The sequence below is a fragment of the Ambystoma mexicanum genome, chromosome 1q (genome assembly GCF_040938575.1).
Source record: "Ambystoma mexicanum isolate Mex_15411 chromosome 1q, UKY_AmexF1_1, whole genome shotgun sequence".
Classification (NCBI taxonomy): Eukaryota; Metazoa; Chordata; class Amphibia; order Caudata; family Ambystomatidae; genus Ambystoma; species Ambystoma mexicanum.
In genome coordinates, this window is record NC_090922.1 from 969,623,888 (window position 1) to 969,643,688 (window position 19,801).

Here is a 19,801-nt window from a genome sequence, read left to right on the forward strand (position 1 = left end):
GCCAGGGTGGTGTGTTAGGTGTGGGCATCATCTCTTCCTCCTGGTTGGTCGCTTGGTTGGCGGGAGGATGGACGTCAGATATTTGTGCTCTGAATATGTGAAGGTCAGGTCACCGTGAAGCAGGGTGGTCACTGTCTAGGCTAATGAATACATTCTGAATAATACATGCACTAAATAATGGTTGATCAAAGGACTCTCAGTAGTTTATCATGTCACTATACAAATCACACAGGTGTCTATATCATCTATAACATTTGGGTTATACAGGTCACAGGTTTAAGGGTCTTGACCACTATAATACTCTCACTGAACTGTAGGGTTAGTCTCACAAGAATCTCAGGTATGTGGCATTTGTTAGTATTAGGCACAATATACTGCAGCAGGGGTCTAATGTTTTTCGGGGGTCTGCAGGGTGGGCATCATGGCATGGTCGGTGCTCTGGCACATGAAAGGAATATCTTGCAGGGACACAGGGTCACAATGGCAGTAAGTTTCCATCGGCAAGGGTGCGGGGAAAGGACACGTTTGTGGAGATGAACGCGCTATGTGCTTAGTTCATGCTGGTTCACATGCAGGACAGTGATCTCAGAGGAAGACTGATGTGATACATTTATTAGTTGTTGCATATACCTCCGACTTCAGCGTGAGAATGGAGTCGCTGAGTTTTCCAGTCAGAGTGGGAACGAAGGTGGGGGCCATGTGCTCGGTGTGCCTGATCGCAGTGAGGAGAGGGAGAGAAGCGTTTTGAACTATCGCAGTGAGGCCTGGTTACCAAGATGGAGTCGAAAGGGGGCACAAAAGATGGATGCCCTGTGTCCTGCTCAGTGGTCCAAGCTACACGAAAGTCAACGAAAGTTAACTTTGCATAAGGGCAAGAAGCGAACCCACTAAGGGAGGCACTTGGTCCAAACTTTGTACTGAGAAGTGAAGGCAGAGAGGGGCCTGCTGGCCCCTCGCTCCCACACACCAGCAAGACATGTGATATCTCTGATATCATAGGGGAGAGAATTCCACAAAGTCGGTGCACAGACATCGAAACAGGTACCGCCAACATTTTTCAGTTTGAAATGAGGCACCAAAATTTTGCCAAGACCGTTGGAGCATAGAAACCACAGAACAGAGGCCTTTGGAAGCTGCTGTGTCAGATAGGCCGGCGCTTGGTCCGCCAAACATTTATGTGTAAGGGACAAGATCTTATGAGCAATCCAGTGGTGCACTGGTAAACAATGCAAGGATTTCCTAGCCTGCGTGACATGCTCTGCTCTAGCCAACCCGCACAAAGCTCTAACAGACCCATTTTGGGCCACTTGTAGGGTTTTGATATTACCCTTTGCTGTGCCCACCAAGAGGCTATTACATTAATCAATTCTGGAATTTAACATAGCCACAGGTATGGCATAATCTGCTTTATTTTATAAGCACTGGCTAATTTGCTGTGAAGAACATGTTGTTTCATAGAAATGCAGGTGTCCTAATAGACTTCAAGGGTCTTTACACCAGGGCTGACCTAAATACTACAGTCAGCAATAATAAACTGCCTGTACTCAGAATCAAGCCTTTTAATATGTTGGCTAGAGCCCCCCAGCATAATCTCTGTCTTACTGTCATTGAGGGCCAATGAGTTAAAGGCCATCCATGCCCGAATCATTATATATATATATATATATATATATATATATATATATATATATATATATATATATATATATATATATATATATATATATGAGTGATCCTGGCTGCATCAGTCTCATATTCCCCTCTAAGCACAAAGAACACCAGGGTGTTGTTGGCATAATTGGTTTAACCGGTGGCATCCAGGAGATGAAAAAGCGGGTGCATGCATATGTTAAACAAAATGGGCGAAAGGCAAGCTCACACTGCAAGTCAGCAGCATAGGAGTCAACTAGAACCCTTGAGTAGCCACTCTGGCTTGTACCCAGGAATGAGGCCAGCCAAGAAATAGCCAGATCAGAACAATTCACGCACCTTCTAAATCTCTCAAGTAAGAGGCCATGGTCCAACAAATCAAATGTTGCTGAGAGATCCAGCAACTTAAGTAAAGAGACCTGACCATGATCAACTATTTAAGCGAGGGTGGCTCGTAAATACAGCATAGCCGACTCTGTGCTGTGGCGAGCCTGAAAGTTTGATGGACCTGCACTCAGTAACCCATATTTATCTATATTCTCTTGAAACTGTAGATAGGCCACTCCATCAAGAATTTTAAAAAATAATGTGACCTTAGTGATAGAAAAGGAAGACTTCACAATTCTAGTTAGTAATGGTGCTATATTGCCTATGGAATCCTTAATTGTGCTAGCTGCACATACATCACTCGGACAAACGGATGATTCCAGCCTCTTCACAACCCTTAATGATATCAGTATCAGTAATCTTTTCAAAGCAGAAATCAAGAACCCCATTGGGTAGAACCATCTGGATGTTGTCATTTAGAGGACAATCCACCGTCCTTACAGAACTCCCAAGATGAGCATTAATTGTCGTTTTATTTTCGTGGAGAAGCCCTTTCAAATCTTCGCACATCATGCATTGCTCTCATGTACCACAGAACCCATGCACTTCTTACCCTCTAATTCTCTTAAATTGACAAATCGTTCTTTCTGACTAGATTTTGCACTGTTTATCCTATTGTCAAAGCAAGTTTGCTTGGCCATGAGAATAGAATGTTTGTATTTAGTAGCTGTCATCCGGTAAGAGGAGAGAGTATTCTCACAAGGCTTCCTTCTCCAAATGCGTTTAGCTAGCCTCTTGAGTCTCCTATGTTCAATAATGTCCATAGAGAACAACGTTTTTCCCAATGTTTCACTTTTAACCTTTTTTACAGTAAGAGGTGCAAAGATGTTAATGGCTACATTAATAATGTTTAGACATTGATCAACCAAAGCTGAGGTCTCAGTAGGGAGTAACAAGTTAGAAAATGATGGCAGAACTAAATTAGAAAATGCCTCCAGGGAAACCCTACAAAGGTTTCGGACTCGAGAATCTAATCTAGGATAAGAGGTGACCTTCTTCTACTTCCCTGGACGCTGAAGGTTGAAAGAAATCAAACAATGATCAGTCCATGAACATTAGGAAATAGAAAGAGAACCAATTGATGGATTATATGGTAACACCCACTCTATAACGTGACCCTCTTATGTGCTGGATGTTTTATCTTCTGGGAGAAACCTAACACATGAAGAGATGACAGAATAAAAATGGCCTCCTGATCATTGCTGTCAAGTGCCTACAAGTTAAAGTTCCCAAAAAGAACTGCATAGGTTGATTTCTTAACAAAATCCCTTAATAATGTCATCAATGGTTCTTCAAACATGTAAAAAAAAAAAAGTTGTGCTAAAATCCATACCTAATTTGATTAATGTATATTCACAATTATCAATGACGGCCAGATGAAGCATTTGTAAAATAAATGCTGTACCCCCACCTCTTCCCTCCTTTCTATCAGTTCTAAGAATCCTATAACCTGATGGAGTGGCTAATACGGCTACATGATTTGTGGTATTGGAAAGCTATGTCTCAGTCAGGCAGACAGTATCCAAATCGTGAATCACAATTAGATCAGCAACTTCAGTTCAATGTTTCACTAAAAATCAAGTGTTCAATTGGACTATATTCAAATGATCTTGATTTCTTTCCCCCCTACTTTCTGTAGGTATCATAGTATTATCCCTCATTCTCAGTAAACTCAGGCATTGGAGACTATATAATATTGGGGGCAGAATGCTGAGTGCCTGATTGATTTAGTTAGTTCAACAACAGGAACCAGCATGGTTTTTAAACACTCTTCATCAAATTGATCAAGTGCCAACTTGCCAATAGTGGTCAGACAGCTTTCCTCATGGACACCAAGAGGAGGGCAGACCTCAGGGGACTGTGAAATAGAGAGCGAAAAATCTCCTGTCCCCACATAGCGAGCCATAATATCCATGGCGCGTTGCGATCTAGGTCGCAGACTAGTTCCAAGCGAATGCTTACCCTGATTGTTCCATGCAGTTTGAATGGTCTATAAGGGGTGCATAATCATTTAGGGTTCACCAAAATAATAACTGCATGCCGATCTGTAATTAGGAGCCGTCTTCCTTCATCAGCAGCCAGACCCACCCCACACATGACACAGACCGACACAGACCGGCTGTTTACTCATGCACCCGGTATGCACACAAAACAGCACAAGACCTACAGTACTGATGCGAACTGTAGTTCTAGGTTGCCTAACGTAACACAGGGCAGCAACCAAGTTAAAAGTAGTTTAAAACAAGTACGATATTTCAACAATAAATGTAATGCTTCAATTTCAAATCCCAGGTGCCACAAAGGAATTCAACTAAAATAATGCTATCACAACAATTTTCTAGAACACAAATTTAAAACATGTTCAAAATATGCAAGTATAGCAGCATGTCAGTTTTAAATAAGTACCCTTTCATTATTTCCCCGGACAAAAAAGGCATCTGAGTTAAAAGAGCTAAAACAAAGGACGAGCCAGTCTATAAATGTTCCCCTTGCGGCTACAGGCAGGAAAGACAATGAATTGGTGAAGCATACCCTGACCTGAAGCGGCCGGTGCAACCAGAGAGCCCCTCTCCCCCTGCTGTCTGCACTCATCTGTGGGATGTCTTAACCCACGCATCCAAGCCCTGCAACATCACTAGGCATTGCTGGCAGCGGAAACATCAGAATGGCCATTGGAAAGCATGCTGCTCACTCAAAATCATCAAAAATACGCACTGAAAACCTGAAAAATAGGCTGCCATCCACTTTTGACTATCTTAGTGAGCACAGGAGATCAATGCCAAAAAACACCATTGGGCTACCCACAAAGCAGCCTGAAACCACTTGGAAATAGCAATGCTGATTGCAAAAGAAATACAGAGCTGTTTGGGAATCAGTGTTCTTGATTGTCAAAAATGTGCTAAAATCATGGCTCACAAAGCACCTAAAAGATCCAACCTCTTTGTTGGGTGTTCCACATTACTCTACTGCAAGAATCCCCATCAATACAATATCAGCAAGAATCCTATGCTATCAGTGCAAAATCCTATTTTAAATATACTGATGGAAAGACATTTGTCAAAATGGGTGTAGTACCGTTACTCGCCTCTGTCAGGTGCTGGCAATTTAAAATTGTGACAGGAGAGCTGAGTTTCAGAAGTTACATATGCCAAAGAAGAGAATTCCATCAAAATGCCATATAGAGTGCCACACATTGATTTAACATGGAAAAAGACTTGATTTAAGATATGTTGCTTATTTTAAGTTTATAAATGTTACATTTTTTCACAAGGAAGTATGTACAATTGATTAGAAAGTAACTTGATGCCGTTAAAACTTCAAGAGGCCTTCTGTCCATGAGAACCCTTCACACTTGGGCCTTCCCACCAACAGGAGAGGATGTTGCATGGACATGTTAATCAAAAGGGAGGAGATTCCTCTGCTGGCAGGAGGAAAGAGACAATAGAGTCTTTCAACTGAATAGAAAATGCTAATTTGGGTGTGACTGGTCAACAACTTCTCTGGGAGAGACAGGACATGTGACCTCTGAGTCAAGCCAGCTCTGGGGTTGGACCAGACTGGGATGTGGATTTAACATTGCACCAAATATATGTTTAAGGAAAATGGTTCTAAAATATTATATCAAGCTGACAAAAATGTACAACTTTGAGATTGTGACAATGAAAAATCCACCCACAATTTAAGACTAAGCTGGAAGCTGTGTGATTTTCTGAGACCAAACCCCGGAATTATTAATATCACAGCTGTGGTGTTGTTGCTATGAACCTAAGAACTTACAGTAATGTGCCCAGTGAGGAGCTGCATGCATGTATCAAATTTTGTGCAGAACCAATATTTGGAAACTCACCAAAAGCGCAAATAAGTTGTCATTTCGAAGCTAAAGCTCGTAGGAACATGGGCCTTGAAAAGAGACATGTCTTAATTAATCTGTGATGTGTATATGTATTATGAACAGGTTGTGCACCTTGGAAAGTTGTTTGTTATGAAAAATTGATTTTCTAAGTAAAAGCAAAGGGGAGTTTCTTCCCTAGAGGGTAAATGGCAGCATCATGATGACACCTCATGACAAGCTGATCCTTTCTCCAGTCAAAAAACAGAGAATCATTTAACCTATCAAATCCTTAGAGGTTGGGCATGTAGAATAAGCCTACCCACCCCCTTTTGAAACACATAAATAGGAACTGCTGAGACCCAGATAAAACACTCTTTTCCACACTTCAACCGATTTCTTGTGAAGCACTCTGTCGGAAGACTCCAAAATCCAGATCTAGATCCAGAGACCAGAACTTTAGAACCCAAACTCTAGAACCTTGAAGCAGAGAGGCCTAAACCAAAATCTGAATCCTTCTCAGCAGGCCTTCAGGACATTTTGCAACCTGATTCTAACCCCTAAACTTCCACGGGCCTAACCAAACCATTCAACAGCCGGGCTGTGCTGTTTGCTTCTAGCTAAGAACCATGTGCTAGAACCTAGATCTAAGACCCGTCAGACCCAGTTCAAGAGACCCAGACCGCCGTGCAGTGCTGAGAGCAGAAACCAGAGGGCCTGAGACCTGTCCAGTGGCGAGAGTGAAGCCAAACCCCTTGAACAGATCTTTGACGAGGCCCATTCCATTCCAAAGCCTAGGAGTGAGTATCTAGTCTAGAACTGTCCATAACCAAGCTCTTAGTTTAAGGTAATCCCCTTCCGTCCATTTCAACCTGTCCAGAACTGTATTATAGAATCTTGTGTCCATCCTGTTGATTCCAAATCTGTAACGCGCAATCTGTCATTTGAAATATTGACTTTATTTCTGCAAAACCTACCTTCACAAAAACATCCGTAAGTTTTGAACCGCACGTCCTAGAAGCGAAATGTAACTGTCATTTTAAAGCTAAGATCCTTAGCTTTCCAACAAACTCAAATCAACGATTTACGCAAGCAGAATTGCAATTTAGCTCCATTTCACCACTTGTAAAGATAGCTGTTTCTTGTTTGCAACTGCTGAATTTGTTTCCAGTTTGATAATCATTCATGCATCATTACTAGTGTTGACCTGAACCAATCCAAAGTAACTATCACTTATTCTGAATATCCTTTAGTGAATTTAAATCATTTTAGCATATTTTTCCATCCCTTGTAATCACATTCAAAAGTGTTTTGACCTGTGTTTTAATATCTTACCTGTTTTCTCTAAGCTTGCTGGGGGGAACTGGAATTGAACTGCATTACTGATTATATTCTTGAAACCTTTGTGCCCTCATTTCCATCTCTCATATTGCATAATAGTGGGGGAAGAGAGTAGTCACAGGGGAAAAAGTGGTCATATTATCTTTTGATTGAAATCATATCAAGTTATTTCTGTGTTGCATTCTTTTCCATTACTGCATTTCCTTGAATCATATAAGGTATTTTCTGCTACATTATGCTTCATATTCCTACTCCTAAGTGATTAAAGAGATTGTCAATTTTGTAATATTACCCCTTGTTGATTACCGTCCATATTCATAAGTGTGCTTTTCAAATATTATTTTATTCATAAAAGTGTGATATATATATTGTTTAATACTTCAAATAAATCATTTAATTTGCAAAACAAACCTAATTCTTCGCTCAGTGAGGTCAGGGGGATCCAAAGAGAGGGGCGTTATATAAGGATCCATCATCCAGATTCAAACAACTTTGACATAAAAATATATAAATAAGGGCTTCCTTTGGGCATCCCATCCTAAGCATTGACACACAAGCAGCACACAAGAAGAAAGTTAGAATAAAAGCGGCAAAACTCACCCTTATGTCCACATTCACTGTTCTCAGGGTGTGAGTGAACGCCTGCGCGGGGTTCTTGTTGTACACTTTGAGGAGGCAGTGGTCCTGGACACTCATGGATATGATATGATATGATATGGCATTTATAACATGCCTATACACAAGTGCTTCAAGGCGCGACGAGGCAAGGGAGGGGAACAAAGGGAGGACAGACAGCGATCCTACTAGGCCATGTCATTCAGATCACGCAAGTGCATGGGAAGGGGAGGGAGGAGAAGTGCAGGGGGAAAGGGGAGAGGACAGTGCAGTACATGGGATAAGAGGAAAACAAAATAACCAATAAGAAAAAGTACAGCCAGCAGATGGCAAGTACAAGGGTTAGTGCAGCCATCAGGTGTCAAGTGCTGGTAATGGGACTGTAGGGATACAGAAAACAGTCCCCAAGTGCGGGGAAGGCAGTGCAGGAGTGCGACTGGTGGGGGAGGGGACATGGGCCCAAGACCAGAGGGTGACCAGGAACCAGTGCAATTTCAATGTCAGCCAGGAAGTCAGCAAGTGAGAGGAGAAAAAGAAGCAAAGAGAAAGGTTTTGAGGTGCTTCCGGAACCGAAGATGACTCTCCTCAAGTTTCAGGGAGGCAAGATGCTGTTCCAGAGGGAGGCCCCAGCCGAAGAAAGAGATCTACCACCAACACGTTGCTTGAAGAAGCGACTGACCCTGAGGGAGTTTGAGGTACATGAGCAAAGATCGAGAAAGATTAATAGCTAAGTCAGATGAAAGTAGCTTGGTTTTAGCCATTCCCTTTGCCAGCCCTCGGGGAGTCGGGTAACACAGAGATCAACTCCCAGAGCAAAATGGCTGCTGCTGCTCCGAAGAAGAAGAAAGAGGATGTGGCTTTAGTTGGCCTTGCAGGGATTCAAACCGCAGATCACACACACACACTGCAGTTGCAAGCGCTCAACCCACTGAGGTATCTTACCGGCTATAGCTACCTTATCAGCTATCATAAAATGAGCAATTACATGTCTGAATATTCTCAAAGTCAGAAAGCAAATTAAACTCTTTAGTGGATACCATTAACGTGGTAACTGAGATTTAACAGCAGGTCAGTTCATCTGCAGGTCCGGTGTAAAATTGGTCACATGTCAAGCCTGCGTGGATCTACTTTTCAGGCTTCAGAGGTTGGCCAAATACATACAACTGGGAGGGTTCATTACTGTTATTAAAGAATTTAGAGTAGTGCAGGGAAAGTAGTACACTCACACGGCATCCCATACTCAGCACGTGTTACCTCATACATGCAAACACCCCGAATAGCATGCCATGCAGATAGGAAAGATAGACACATTACAGCAAAGCATTAATTGTGGCACAATGAAATCAAGGGCCACTTTATTTGCTATGGTGACACATTTCTACACTGTACACAAGCTTTTAGGCACAAAGATTTTGTCAAGTGACCGAGGACACCTAAATGGTATGTCTTGCGATCATCGTAACAGAGGCAACGGCAGAAGACAAAATATATGCTATAGCTGCAACTTGCAAAAAGCAAAATACATAGTCCGAACTGAATGCCTATTCTGCTATTATTGTTTTTTGGAAGTTTTTGTCTGCATTGTGAATTTGAGGTGTTTAAAAAAATACCAAATACGTGACTCACCCCTGAAGTGTGCCTGAAATAAACCTTTAATGAGTCTAGCAATTATTGTATAGAATTGCAGAAAGACAAATTATTTGTTATTCCTATTATTTCCTATTTAGGGTCACTTCTCAAAATGTTACACTTGTGGAACCCCCTGCACAAGAAAGCCAGCCACTGCATAAACAAAGAACCACATAGCGCTGGCCACAGCCCAGCAGCTTCCATTTAGCAGGGATAGCAGGGGAGACCACAGGGCTAGCAAGGGATACCTCAGGGGTCGCAGGTGCAAACCCTTGCGACTCCCAAATTACATCCATGCATCTGCCTCTTGGTGGCAAAAATAAATCCCAGCCAGCCTTTTCCAAATGATTCTATTTCACTCCACCTCCCACTGGGCTAAGGTTTAGGAACATTAATCCCCAGCAAAGCGCAGCATCAGTTTCAATTGCTTCTCCTCTAAGTGGTGTGTATTCAATCTGCAACAACAGCACAACTGAAAAGCAGAGGAGAAAAAACCCGCAAGAAATGCCCCCAAGCATGCCACAAGAATGACGGCCTTGACAGGGGCCTGCCATCCTGAAGAACGTTGCAGCCAGTTTCCAGTAATAGACACGTGCATTGAAGGCTGCCTGACTAGGGGCCTCATTACACGGAAGGCGGTGAGCCATGGCGCTATTAGCGCCATGGCTCATGCCGGTAAAATACTGCCACCGCCTTGGCGGAAAGGGGATTTACCGCCCCATTCCAAGGTTGGTGGGGCGGTAAACCCCCCTTCCGCCATTGCCCTTCCCCTTTGCCATTTCTGCCACCTAGGGCTCTATGGGAATGGGGAAGGCGCTAATTACGGCACTGCAATTTTGCGGTGCCCTAATTAGCTCCGAGGTCCCTTAGCGGGTTGGTTTTTAACGCCTGCAAAAAGCAGGCGTTAAAGCACCAACCCACTAAGGGACCTCGTAGTAAGGCGGTAATGGTTAACGGTCACCGTTACCATTAACAGTGGCCGTTAACCATTACCGCCTTCCGTGTAATGAGGCCCTATGTATCCTGCCCCCCTAAGGCTCTAGCAATACTACAAGCAAACCCGGGTCTTAGTATTTACTTCTTCGGCCCCATCAATCCTACGCTAAACATGAAGGTCATTGCATCCCCAACCCTCATAGCAGTACATAATCAAATCCGCCCTGAACATCTGAAGTGGAATATTTAATGGAAGTGTCAACTGCTTTAAGATGGCGAAGATTCAACGCCTGATTTCCATTCAGTCAGCTGCACTTTGAGCTGTGCCAAGTGTTAGAGTGCATGAAAGAACCATACCCAAACTAATTCACACAACATTGTGCCCTGTGGATTATTTCATGTAATTTCCTTTCATGCATTCATACATTGAAGAGCTAGAACATGCTGAATTAAATGGATCATAAATACAAACAAGTTGCACGACCCAGGAGAAGCATAAAAAAACATGCTCTTAAGTGACTTTAGTTAGTGGTTGGTTAAATTATGAAACTTGTGCATGCAGCAAAACACCAGAGAACTGATGGTGATATTTGCTTTTGATATCTTTTTCCTAGTGTCTTAGTACAAAATGCTCCTATTAAGGATCATTTAAGAACTCTGTATACCACATTGTTTTCCCCAGTGCCATCATTTAAGCAGTTGGCACAGCTTCCATGGGTTGGAGGATTAATCTGATAAAGACAGACACCCAACCTAGCATGCTGGCATACAAACCAATGTATGCATTCTGTTACGTTTGGTGAAAGGGATCTCTTCTTGCAAGACTGAATGATCAGTACCGTGCTCGGCACGTGCAGGATCCCCTAAGCTATTAACCATGTTCAGGTTGAGTATTTAATATAATAGTAAGACATTTTAGATTTGACATAGTGATCAATGTAGCCCTTAGTCTAAAGCTGAAATCTGTCTAGCAAAACGGAACTCTTACAACAACCGCATTGCCAACTCCGACTCAAGCATGAAGAAGCTTTTCTCCATATTGAAGGAACTTGAGTCACCCTTTGCCACACCTGACACCTGCACCAAGGATCAGACTTGGTGTGCAGATATCCAACAGGCATTAGCAAACAAAATAAACACCCTACAAAATAAAATTCAACTAAAAAAAGACTCCTTAAACCTTACCAACCCGCCCACACCTCTGCCCAACGCTATACCTAGCACACAGACCAACACATTCTCCTTTACTAAAACTACCATCCTGGAGGTTGATAAAATCATACTCTCACTTAAACCCTCGAACTGCAAAGGCGACATCTGCCCTGCACACATAATCAAGGATGCAGCCAGAGACCTATCGCCCTTTATTTCCAAAGTCATAAATGCATCTTTTTCCCCGGGAAACATCCCCTCCAACTTAAAACAATCCTGGGTGTTCCTCCTCCCCAAGAAGCAGACGCTAGATCCTCTTATCCCCACCAATTACCGTCCCATCACCACGGTACCCTTTCTACTGAAAATCTTGGACAAAGTGGCCTACGTCCAGATCCAAAAATACCTTGAATTACACAAACTACTAGGCTCCAGACAATCGGGTTTCCGCCCACTACACGGCACTGAAACGGCCCTTATTGACCTGAAGACCCAAGTAGATGATCTTTGGGACAAGGGAAAGACAGCACTCCTCCTCTTATTTGACCTCTCTGCGGCATTCGACCTTGTGGACCATAAGGTCCTTTGCAGACACCTGGACTCAGCAGTTCACTTCTCCTCTGAAGCCATCAGATGGATTGAATCCTTTTTGAGCGAGAGAACGATGAGAGTCTTCTCTCCCTCAGCAGCAGCAGACCCCTCTCCTATCACCTGTGGAGTTCCCCAGGGCTCATGCGTCTCCCCCACTTTATACAACATCTTCACCAAACCTATGTTCGACGATCTGGACCATCTGGGTATCACCTACACCAACTATGCAGATGATACTCAGATTCTCCTCCCACTTTCAGGGGATCACAACAAGGACAGAGAGTTGGTGAACAGGGTGTATCTCATCATTCAGGCATGGATGGCATCTCATGGCCTATGCCTGAATGATGACAAGACAGAGCTTATCATCCTTGGTACACATGCCAATATTAACAAATTAGGCCTTGAATACGCCAAGTTTAATATAGACGGTAACATTATCAAAGTATCCAGGGAGGTAAAAACTCTTGGCTTTTACCTGGATTCCACTATGTCATTCACTAAACAGGTCAATTCACTAGCTTCCACCACTGCGTATACCTGTAAATTAATAAGAGCAGGCAGACCATTCCTGTCCAATGATAGCTGCATGATCCTGGCGAGAGCCCTCATACTCTCCAGACTCGATTATTGTAATGCTCTATATAATGGTGCTAACAAAACTATTATCCAAAGGCTACAAATCCTACAAGACAATGCCCTGAGAGCTGCGCTCGGCATAAATAAAAGAGAGCATATTTCCACTATTAGACGCCAACATAAATGGCTCTCGACCGACAACAAAATCAAACTAAAGATGGCCTCCCTAGCCCACAAAACCCTCAACAATGCTGCCCCCAGTTATCTGATGGACAAATTAAAGAGAAAGTCATCCTTTAGACAGACTAGAACCATCAATTCCAATTGTCTGATAATTCCCAGATTCAAACTCTCCACCATTGGAGGCAATAGCTTCCCTGTGAAAGCTGCTACACTCTGGAATTCCTTGCCACATAACCTGAGAGCAGACCAACCCTACTTACACTTTAGAAGGAACTTCATCAATCATCTGAATTCCAACAACCCTAGTCACCCTCCTAGTAGTACCACTTACCCTAGAGTATCATACTAACCTGCCTACCTAAGCTTATGACACTGCACTATTACTACACCATCTTCTCCACACAAAATCATACCCACTTCCTTCTTCTGTAAATAATGGTATATTTATATACCGCTGTATAGATATTGATATTTTTTATGGTTGAGGATTTTGTATATTTTACATGTCTGTAATTTTTAATTGTATATGCCTATAATTTGTCACAACTGTATATTTCTGTAACATTGTAAGCCTTGCATACTCTTTCTGTTTGCGCCCTGCTGCCTCTGGGTATGGGGCGCTTTATAAATAAATAAACAAATAAAACAAACAAGCAAACAAACAAAATTTCAGACCGATTGGTCAGTCATATCGACCTATCTTAAGGTCACCCAAGCAACGGTGGTTGGCGTTTTCCCTGCCCAGTGCTAGGTTGGGCGGGTGCTGAGGAAGACTGGCTGCGGGGGCCTGATGCCCTGTAAGACTCAAAGCAGACCACCAGTCACATCAAGAAGATGGGGGATTAGCACGGGAAGGCGGGAAGGAGGGAATAAAAGAATAGCATGGTCTTGAGACGCGTCCCAGAACTTAAGAAGGTCTAGATCAAGTCTGAGACAGGCAGGGAGGCCATTCCAGAAGGATGCCTCTACCTAAGATAGAGATCTACCCCCCACTCTCTGCTTGGAAAAATGACAGATCTGCAGATAGTTGAAGCTAGAGGACTGAAGTGCTTTAGCCGGGAGGTATTTAGGGAGAGAGAGTTGGATGTAGTCAGGTCCCAAGCCCCAGAGAGCCTTGTGGAGGATGCATACCATCTTGAATTTGATCCGTGCAGCCACCAGAATCCAATGGAAAGATGCTAGGGCTGGAGAGATGCAGTCCCTGGGATTGAAGCCAAAGGTAAGTGTTGCAGTCCTGTTCTGGCTTAGTTGGAGGGGGCAGAGAGAGAACAGAGGCAGATTGAGGACGCGTTTGCATTAGTCCAGCCTTCAGAGGACCAGAATTCTGGAGATATTGTGCTTCTGGGGGAAGGTGAGGAAAGGGAGAATACCTCTGAGGAGGTGGATCTAGAAGTTGGCATTCTCTGTAAGGGACGTGATGTGAGGGGAGAAGGAGAGAGAAGAGTCAAAGATGACACCAATGTTTTTAACCTCATGGGTTGAGGGGAGGGGGCCCAAGGAAGGCGGCCAGAGAGCGGGAGGGAAAGAGCAAGCAGGCATCCCAATGAGAAGGATCTCGGTCTTACTGGCATTAGCAGTCAGACAGTCTGGTGTGAGAGAGAAAGAAGGGGAGGATGCATGAAACGTGTTACCAAATCATAAACAATTTTTAAAAAGTGCTGGTATTCTGTGGGATTGTCATGGGTAATGGTTGGAGCTTTCACCATAAGAACAGTTTATACCGTAAAACCTGTTTCTGATTTCTATCACTGCAGGCTCAGAATTGAGTCTAATTTCTGATAAAAACACATCCATTCTAATATTATTTACAGGCAAACATGCACACAGAAAAACAGCACTAAGCTAATCAAATCACTCCCATGTCTCCATCATAATCCTGATTTGCCACACTTTCACTTGCAGCCCAAAGCTGCAGCAAAACACCCGACAGAGAAGTGCTGTGGCTGCGCGTGGTCACTGATTCTTAAAACAGCAAACAGTGAGTGGCTCTGTCTTATCTATTCTGGACTTGGTAGAAGACAGGCTGGGCCCATATGCCTTCTCTTACATCTCTGGAGATTGGTTGGAGGGACATATGGCTCTCTCATCCCCTTGTGCTTCATCTACAGGACAGTAAAGCACAGCCCCAAAGCCAAACACTGCCCATGAGAGAAGACTGGATTACAGCTCACCTGGGCCAGAGGATGAATGATTGGGCATGGTCAGCCTTACAATGATCGCGCTTGATAAAAGCCCTGGTTGTCATCACCTACATCCACCATGAGCCTTCCTGGCTGGGAGGCCCTGAGTGAAGAACATATTCCTTCTTAGAGTTAAGTCTGCCATTAAACCCAATAGTTGTTATTATCATGGAACCATGGCTCTCATTGTTCTGCAGCAACAGTGGTACCACAGAAACTGTGTACTCTCGTAAATCCTGCACATGGCTAGCCGAGCCCAGTCCACTCATTGCTAGCAGCCCCGACCCTCTACAGGACACATTCAATTTCAATTGGTTAATGATGTAGCCAATCGATATTGATTGGGAACATGACTGACAGCAGACCCTGCCTTTGGATTGGCCCATTGTCAGCCGCAATGGTGAGCTGCTTGCACAGATTTTAGAGGTTGTGGCGTCTAATCATGCGTGCCCAAGCGGCATCAAAATGGGCAACTCTACAGCATCTACCCAGATCCATTTGCTATAGGCGGCATCAGACCATGACTGACAAACTGCGAACCTCAACGGTGTTGCAAACCCACCAGCGATGATAGATTATTCAATATATATGCTATAATTGTCTGTGAGATGGGCGCATCTCATACTTTCAAAAATAATAATTCTTTTTTTAACAGCTAAATTATAGCAAAACAAAGTAAATTTTAATTGTGACATCTGACTCCAAAATGTCCGATTTATTGTTGTACTTACAATAAAATCTTTAAATCCTTTCACTGTAAATCATTTCGGTAAAAGGTCAGATATTTACATTTCCCGTCTTGGTGAAATGACACTAGTACAATTTGTTGTCATGGGTTCCAACTTTAATTTGAGATTCAAAGTATTTGCTCTACGAAAAGACAAAAAAAGTGTCTGCATGAGGTTGAAGAAGGTCGAAGAAGAGGGGACATGTTTACATTTTACAAACCATGAGAATAGAGGATATATTTAGAGTCAACATCACGAAGTAATTTGATTGAGAAGTGTTGGTTATTGTCTGTGATGATGCCATTTGGGAAAAACAGCATTGTAAGCCTTTCAGCTGAAATTGGCCTTTGTATGGTGCAGCACTAGCAACAGATCACCATATTCCCTTGCCACATGAAGCATTACACTGGGCTTCTGAACAAAGTTTATGACAAAAAACCTGCTTTATTTTTCTTTTGCATTATCCGTTTAAGTTCTCCGAAGCTTGGTGTTTTTCTGTGCATGGCCAGTCTGGATTTAGGTACAGAAAGAGGAGCGCGTAGAGGTGCTAACACTAGCAGGCCGATTCATGGAATAATTAGCGCGGCGCAAGTGGGCAAAAACGTGCGAATCGCAGTGGAATAGCGAAAATCGCAGTGCAAGTGCGAAAATCGAACGAAAAGCAGCGCACATCGATTCATGGAAGTCCGTGCGCGAGAAAACCAGCGGATGTGCGATAAAAAAGTGCGCGGCGCACGTTGGCGCACAGGCCATCTAACAGCGTGCGCCAGGTCACAGCGAAAATCGCACAGGCCACAGCGAAATTCGCACATAGCGCGGCGCACGCAACAAAAGTAGGCGGAACACGGGCGTAACACTCGGAATGGGGAACAACTTGCCAAAACGTGGGCGTCACGGGGGAAAGTACAGGGCACAAGTGCGCGGAACAGCCACACGCTCGCCTACAACACGTATTCATGGAATAGAATAGGGGAAAAAAGCGCACGCTCAAACCAGCGCACAGGCACAAACACGACCGCCACAAGAAAGCAGGCGGTAGCGTCTCTGCGGCTGTAAGAAATGTGCGCCAAAAGGTGCGCCAACAAATAGCACCTATATACTGCCATGATGAATGTCCTATACTGTGGCCCTCCAGGACAAATGACGTGCAAAGGGGAACCCACAAACACGGACACCCGCTGACAAAAAATACGTGTGCGTGCATACCGGGGTGCGCGGGAAGTCTCACACGCGATTTCAGCAGGGTACGTGTATTTCAGGGGTGCGCGGGAATTTCCACACGCGATTTCAGCAGGGTACGTGTATTTCAGGGATGCGCGGGAAGTTCCACACGCGATTTCATCAGGGTACGTGTGTTTCAGGGGTTCGCGTGAAGTTTCTCATGCGATCGGGCCTGTGGGAGCGTGCTACGTGTATTACAGGGGTTCGCGTGAAGTTTTTCACGCGATCAGGCCTGGGGGAGCGTGCTACGTGTATTACAGGGGTTCGCGTGAAGTTTCTCACGCGATCGGGCCTGGGGGAGCGGGGTACCGCTCACTGTCTGCCTTGCGTGTAGAAGAACGCATAGCCAAAACCCGCTGTGAAGTAATAGCGTGTGAACCCCAACGGATGGAAAACACACGCACCGCACGAAAAGCACGTACAGAACATAAAGGCACGCGGGATCACCAAGCCCTGCCAGGGCAACGCCCGTGCGCAAAACGTCACAGACGCGCTTACGCTGTAAGGGCCTTTGGTCCAATGAAATCGCATACGCGTGCTGGCGCGCTTACGCGTTAAGGGCCTTTCCTCGATTTTCACGCTGACGTGCAGGATTTTCACATGCCAAATCACTCCGTATCAAGCTGGCCACGCGAAAACACACGGAAGACCATGCTCCTGCCCAGAAGGCCGAATTACTGCCCCCCAGTGCCCCGAGCAGCCTCCCACGTGCCATCTGCTGCTGCCTGCCTGCCTGCCTGCCTGCCTGCTGCCACCGTGCCCTGCCATTTGGTGCCTGCACATCAGCCATCTGCAGGTGTCCAGTTGCTGTGTCCACCCCTGCTGGAACAGAAGACTCCCGACTCGGATAACATCGCTCCACAGCCCAGCCCCACGACCCAGTTGCCCACCCACTCCTGCCCCTGGGGTTGCCATGTCGGGCACATCAACATCTGGCACCAGTGGCAACCCCCAGCCAGAGGGGCAGAGGGGCACCAGCTTCACTGCCACCGAAGTTGGTGTCCTGGTGGAGCAAGTCCTGGGGCAGTATGATGCCCTCTCCGGATCATCCCGCGCCAACAAGGAAGGATGGGGCAGGATCTGGGCCGACTGTGTGGTTGCCATCAACGCGGAGGGGGTGGCAACCCGCACCATCCAGAAGGTCAAGAAGCGCTGGGAAGACTTGAGGTCCAGGACCCTCATGAAGGCCCGGCGCCTCGTGGAGGGGGGCCGGGGCCGCATGAGTTCCATCCAGTTGAGGGTCCTGGAATGCACACACCCAGCGCTCCACGCCCAGGTCCTTGAGAGGGAGACCCGTCTGGAGTTGAGCGGTAAGTGGCCAAGCATTGCTGTGTGAGACAGGGCATGTTGCAGTGTGCTGGTTGTCTGATACTTGCCTGCATGTGTGACATAGGCCATGTACGCATGTATGTGTGCAGGGACATCATGGGAATGCATGTGCGACCTGTAATGTGTGAACCGCACGGTTGTTGCATGTGTTTGAATGCGACATGGGGAGCCCTGTGCAGATTGCACACATGAGAGCATGGCAGTCTCTGTTCCTGGACATGGGTGGGGGCGAGGGATGGGTGCTGATGCCAGATACTTATGTGGTATCCATGTCTGTGTGCCTGACCTGCGTGTCTGTGACTTGTGAGTGCCATGGATGCATGACACATGTCTGTGACAATGTACAGATTCACTGATGCAGCCTAGTCATCCTTGTATGCACTGTGATTGGGGTGTACGGGGCCAGATGGATGTGACTGAGGTGAAGTGTGTGCATGTGATAGGCATGACCCATGATGCATGTGAGTCCCATTACATTGTATGATTCGAGAGTCCATTGGACATGCATTGAAATGTCCATGGCACGCACCATGACTGTCACTGTGTGTGTTTTGCCTGGACTGACACATGTGTTGTGGTGTGACATGATGGAAGTGTACTTTGACAGTGGCACTCATCTGCTATTGCTTCCTGTCTAGGGGACCATTGTACAGTACCCTGATGCTTGTGTTCTATGTCTCCCTCTACGCAGCGGCTAGTGAAGGAGAGGGCGGAGACGGCGCTGTGGAGCAAGGCGGTGGGGGCATCGGCTGCAGCGGAAGGGGTGGGTGAGCCCCCATAGGGGCCTGCTACGGCGGTAGACGGCGAGGAGCCATCCAAGTTGGTGGTTTCCACAGAGGAGGAGGAGGCCGCCACTGAGGCGCACATGGGGCCTGGTGGGGGCATCCCTGCTGGTGAAAGTGGTGCAGTCCAGGGGCAGGGGCAGGAGGCAGCACAGGTCACCGTGGAGGGGCCTGTGCATGTCGCTGTCCCTGAACCTGTGGGTGCACCACCTTGCACCAGCAGGGATGCCCCGTCCCAGGCCCGTCCGCAGGTAGAGGGGATGTCCATGTCATCTGACTCCCCTCCACCTGCGGACGAGGGGACCCCTGGCCGTGTGGAGAAGGTCCTGATTGGGGTCGCGATGCGCACGGCTGTGATTCGTGATGCCGTGCGTGCTTCCCAGGAGGAGCACGCATGTCATCACGAAGAGCACCGTGCCGACGTGGCCCAATTGGGATCGGCCATGTTCGGGGGTTTCCTGCATGTGTCGGCCAATCTGGCGGCCCTCTCCTCCTCTGTGGAGACTATACGCCAGTCGTTCTCCTTGCCGTCTTCCGGCCCAGATGCCACCAGGGCCCCCTGTGGACCTGCCCTGACCAATGCAGCCAGCTCGGTGGGGATCCCATCCCTGCCACAGTCGGGAGACAGAGGTCCAGCAGGGGTGGACAACACAGCAACTGGACCCCAGC